Source organism: Lupinus angustifolius, chromosome LG13 (assembly GCF_001865875.1).
Source record: "Lupinus angustifolius cultivar Tanjil chromosome LG13, LupAngTanjil_v1.0, whole genome shotgun sequence".
Classification (NCBI taxonomy): domain Eukaryota; kingdom Viridiplantae; phylum Streptophyta; class Magnoliopsida; order Fabales; family Fabaceae; genus Lupinus; species Lupinus angustifolius.
The window spans coordinates 14820081-14826320 of NC_032021.1; positions in this window are offsets into that span (position 1 = coordinate 14820081).

Below are 6240 nucleotides of genomic sequence, written 5' to 3' on the forward strand. Positions count from 1 at the left end.
CTTAGTATCTTTTTTATAATTGTTTGATTTAAGATTGCTTCACCACAAGCCTTCATTCCATTGGTGTGAGTGATGATTCTATTGAAAAACTTAGCCACATTTTCATTGTTCTCCATTTGCATCAACTAATATTGTATCATCATTGTTTGCAATCTCGCATTCTTGAGTTGTTTAGCTCCTTCACTGCATTTTTTTCAAGATTCTCCATGATTCTTGTGAAGTTGCATCCCTTACAATCTTCTCAAAATGAGCCTCATCAACACATTGATGAAGTAGGAAACCTTACAATCTTTCTTCTTGTTTTCTTTGAAGATCAGCATCTGTACCTCGGTAGGATTTGCAGGGAGATCTGGAAATCTCTCTTCTGAGTTCACTTACTTCTTAATACCCCAAGATGGCGTTCATTTGCACACGCCATCTATTCTAGTTTTTGTCATTGAGAACATGGAAGTTTTTTGAGAAATTTGCACTACTTGGCCCCATTGCTTCAATTAACATTGTGCTCTTAATACTAGATGTTAGAAGAATTAATAATGAAGAATGAAGAAGATGCAGAGAGTGAGAAATAGTGCAGAGTGAAAACGTGTGTATGTAAGAGAGAGTGAAAGTAATTTTGTGTAAAGAAGAGTATTAGAGAGAATAGTATTTTATGGATAATCCCTCTTATATTTCTTATTGATTCATCAAAGAGTTTGCTATTAATAGCATACATTGCAACAAACAAACCTAACTGAATTTTCTAAAAATAGAAACTTCTCAAACTAACTAAACTAACCCAATTTTGAATCATTTCTAATAGCAACATTGTCTTTAATGAAGAAGCAACAATGACCTTAGAGCAACTCTTGAAGAAGATTAAGATGAGGCTCTCAACTATCTTCAAAGCAAAAAATTTAAGAAAAGTTCTGTTATAATGATATGTTAAACTTGTTAGAATATATTAAAGAAAGTGAGAAATGAGTTACATTTACATTAAATACATTGTTTCTTTTAATACTATGTTGTTTATATTTCTATGACTATTAATTATGTTTCACTATTTGCACAAATCAATAAAGTATAAATTAAGGATAAACTTGGAAAATATTTATCAGCAATATCTTTGATCTTGTATATAAACTGATAATTGGAAAGAAATTTTTTAACAAATGAAACATATAAATAAAAACTTGATAGTATTATGTATTCCCTAAAAATTTTATTAGATTGTTAAGAGTTTTTTACTTCCATGTCCCTCATCCAAACATGAATGATTAATGTTTCTAAAACATTTACATTATTAAAAGAATTCATTTTTTCATAAAATTCCTCAACCATTTTAACATGAAAAAGATGCTTCCATAATAACATATGAGTTTTATACATTGTTACTATATCATTCATGTTTAATCATCATTGATTCTTCAAAAAAATGATACAAATAAATGTTTAATAAATGATAGATGATATAAAAAAGTGCATTAATAATATGGTAAGTGTGTATAAATATTTACACTCACATTCCATAAATATTATGCTCTCATTTTAAAGTTTCATACGAAGTTATCTCCTAAAGTAGAAGCAACAACCTTGTCAGAATCCAAACTAGGGGACACAGCTTGGCATCATAGCAATAGCAAAGTGCCAAACCATCCCCTAACCCTACACTTTCCTTTCTTGAAGGTACCACTATAAAGGTATCACTTTCTATCACCTTCAAAATTTTGCAAACTCTTCAAGAAAAAAATAGTCATCTTGAGAAAAAGATGTATATATTAATAGTGTAAGAGTTTTTCACACTATTATTACATCATTTACTGTTCAAATTTATACATATTTGACTTTTAAATATAATTAATACAAATGAACGGTAATTATTGTAAGGATTGTATATATATCTTTATATTGATAGTGCAAAGAGATTATAAGGTAATGAAAGCTAGGTTGCCAGAGAATGCAACCCCACAATAAATCATTCATAGCATTGCATGGCCCTTGAAAGACCCTACTGAAGGGTACCTTTCCTTTATGGCATCATCCTCTTCTATAAAACTTTCTTTGAGTGACTATAATGTGCCCACAAGCCCAACAGCCTACAAATCTGTTTGCACCTTAAAAGGGGCATTAGGTACCGTACACACAGCACCATTACAAATTCAAGGTTTAGTGCCATATGTGGTGGACCCTAATGAGTTAGTACCAATATTTTCTTGATAAATGTGACCATATATTTGGCTTATAAACAAAGTTTGTTTCCCTTGCAATTTTATTATCTGGGCCCATCACATGTGAGACTTACCCAGTGGTATTTGGTGGAGGCTTACAAGATTTTTAGGGAGAAGGGAAGTGAAAGATAAGTTCCGATCTTCTCCTGAGTATTGAAGAGTCCACTACTAAAACATAAAGGGATAAAAGATTTTGTCAATTTTTGAAATTTTTTATTACATAATAATTTAAAATCAGAATCGTTATATGTTTCTTCCTGTCATATCTTCATTTAAAACTAGACCCTTTAATAGTTGAGAAAATATAGATTCAAGAAAATTGGGTCGGAATGCCACCAAGGTTTAGGGTTAGTTTGGGTGTTCGATTTTGGAGAGGAAAGAATAGAAATTGAAGGCTTGAGAGTCATCTCACAAGTGTATTTCATAGTTCCATTGTTTTCCATTTCTCTTTTTTCCCTCCAAAATTCAACTCTCAAACTAATCCTTAATGTATGCTATCAAATACGTAGACACTATGGATACTCATGTGTGGTTTACTTGAATATATGGTTGTAGGAACATTTTCTATGAAATTTTCTTTAAGCTAAAACAATTGTGATGAATTTGATGTGGTACACATAGTTAATAAGAGAATTGATTAACTATGTATAAAGTTGAAAAATGGTGCTTAGAAAGTTCACAATAAACAAGTGCTCAAACAGAATCCACAAAGTGATTGTAAAATTGCAGTGTCTCAGTTTTGAAGGGAGGAACAACAATTATGATCATAAAGAAAGCTTTGGATAGTGATGGGACAAGTGAAGCTACTCTAGTGCTTTTGGTTATTAATGCATCTTAGAATATCTATAACTTAGATTCTATCATACATGCAAAATTTATAAATTATAATCGAGTGTACAGTATCAGTATAAAAATTTATATATAGTTAATATCATCATTCAGTTATATTACTTTTATTTAATAATCGGTGATGATTAAATATGAATAATAGATTATATAATAACAGTATAATAAACTCTTATCCTATAAGTCATTTATCATTTTCTCATTATAATAAGCAACATTCAAAATTCTATTGACCTTTTGCCGACAACCTTAATAAAGAATAACCCAACTGGCTAATGATGTTACATTAAATCCACTTTGTTATATGATTCTTCTACTCATATATTTGTTGAAAGTACTATAATGAATATTTTATCATTTCTGTTTGAAATGGATTTACAGAAGAAACTACACCAGATTCCAGCTCAAATTTCACTATGAAAGAGAGGAGATATCATTTGATACAAGACTATGTGAGATAAAATAATTAAAATATCATAATCCCTAAACAATTCATTCGATATCCTTAAATAATGTATTAAGTATGTTTTTTATGAAACATAATGAAGTATTTTTATACCAACTTTTATTTCTAAGAAGATATTGGTATGGATTTATCATATAAGTGACAAAGAAACATATGAAGATATAAACTATAGGGTTAAGGCTAAGAGAATGAGATGGGAAATGGTTAAGATGTTATGGTGAGCAAAAGATTACTTTAAAGCTTATAATAACAAAAAAATATTATTACATATCATAAAGCCCATATATGGTGCTTTATAGTCCTGAATATTGAGTGACAAAAAGCTAATATGAGCATAAGTTAAATGTCATAAAAATGAGGATGTAATTATTAATTGGGTAAGGAACTACTCATTTTTGGGACTATGGTTGTAATTACCCATCCCAAAAAGTGTTACTCTCATGAATAGAACTATTTATTTTTTGATCATCCTAAGAATCGAACGAGTCTTACACTACTAGACTAACATCTTGTTGGTAAGTATATATATTTAGTTGACTCTAGTGCTGATTATATAATTATATATAATCTTTAAGTAGATTTAGTATTTAATTATTTATTATATGCATTTATTATATCCGCTTATATATTAATATAAAAGTATATATATTAATTATATTTATTTTATATATGTACAAAATTATAAACAAGTTAGATTATATACCTGATGATCATGGATCATAGTCAAAATAAATTTCATGAATACAAATATTGTTAAATAAATATGATGCTTATGTAGGATTTTAAACCATGTGACTAGGAACAGTAATGAGGTTGGTTCCTACACAATTGAAAGAAAGGAAAAGAAACAGCAAAGGGACAAAAAGTTAGTATGAGGAAAATAATGGACAAAAACTATTCCCATATCATAAAAACCAATACCCACTAATGTGATGGTCCCAATTATAGGGGCTACTATTTGCACACTTACTTAGTGCATAATCACAACATAATATATACCTTAATTTGTGTGCTAATCTTACTTAGAGTGGGGGACAGAATGGGACTTATAAACTCACCCTAAACCATAAAACAACCATAATTTTGTGCATAATCAGGCACTGAAATCAAATCAAACATTAAAATAAATAAGCAAAGGTTATTCCCCATGTCAGCAAGGCACAAAAATATAATCGGTAGATAATTGGGTTTTATATATGAGAAAAAAATGTATGGAACATTTATATTTAATTATGATTCATTCTTAAAAAAGGTAACATAAATAAATGGTGAATGATATAGTAATTGTATATAAATCTTTACACTAACAGTACATAGATATTACACTTTATATATATATATATTTATTTATATATATATATTAGAGATTAAAGTTTTAATGTGAATGAAAAAATTGTATTCATTTTGATGATTCCTCCATTTCAAAGTATGAAGAATGCAATCAAGTAAACTAAGTAAATATTGACCATACCTGCCCTTATGAATAATGTGGCCACTGCCCCTTTTAATAATAGGAAAATGTTAAATTGATATGAAAACTTGAAAACACTAAAATATTTTCATTTATTATAGAAAAATGTGTATAAAAATGTGAATGAAAGACCTTTAAAAAAATATTAGATGAAAGATAAGAAAATGCAGTTAGAAAACTCATTCAATCATTTATTTACTTGGTAATAGGAGGAATTTTAGGTTAAAATTTTACAAATGTATCATTTTTCTGATTAAAATTTGGTGCTTAAATAACTATTATTATACTCCATTTTTTTTGGAAGCTCTGAGCTCTATACTTTTCTTCACCCTTCGTTTTGATGTTGCTATTCTTAAAAAAGAATAAAGGAGTGGTACAAAGAGATAAGTTATATCCACCAACCATGACATGTGTTTTATTTAATTATTTTTTACAAAAATATTTCTAAAATTAATCAAAATAACACATCATACTTTATTCTCCTAATATAAAAAAATACTTTATTCTCTTCTTAAAAATAAGTTATGTGGAGTATCAAGTTACCACTAATTTTCACTCAAACTATGGTTCCAAACCAAAATCTATCGACAAATTCTAACATGTTCCTTTATCTAATGGTTTTCTTGTTTTGTAAGATCTAATGTCTACCAATTATTAAGTTACTACTTAACTACATTTTTAAGAATATTTTTTAGATGGTACACATTGACAGATTAAGACCAAATGATCAAGAGTTATCATCAAGTCTTCTAAATAGATAAGCAAAATTAATAAATTAGTTCTCCAAAAAATTTATATTTTCAAATGTCCCTATAGTTTGAGTGAAAATTAGTGGTAAATTGATACTCCACAGAACTTAAGGTTACAAGAAATGTTAGGGGATACCCTTAATAGTACAAAAAAAGTTCATATGGAAAATGTCTCTAAGATTGACTCAGAGGTATTCTATATGTAAACCTGTATGTTCATTAAATTCCATTCTTGTATTTGTCTAAACAAGTAGTGATGTGGGTCCTGTCTTTTAAAGTATTTTTTATTTCAGATTGGTGAAGTTGTTTTTCTGTAGTTTTGTAGTTTAAAATCTATTTTAATACCATTTCAGAAATATTAACAGAGAGGTAAGGAACGTATCCCTTTCGGAGTATGTGACTACCTCTCCCAACAAATACCACTACAAGGAATCCAAACCCTTGACTTTTTGGTCTTTTTAGGAATCTAACAGGGTCATACACCACTAGCTTAACGACATGTTG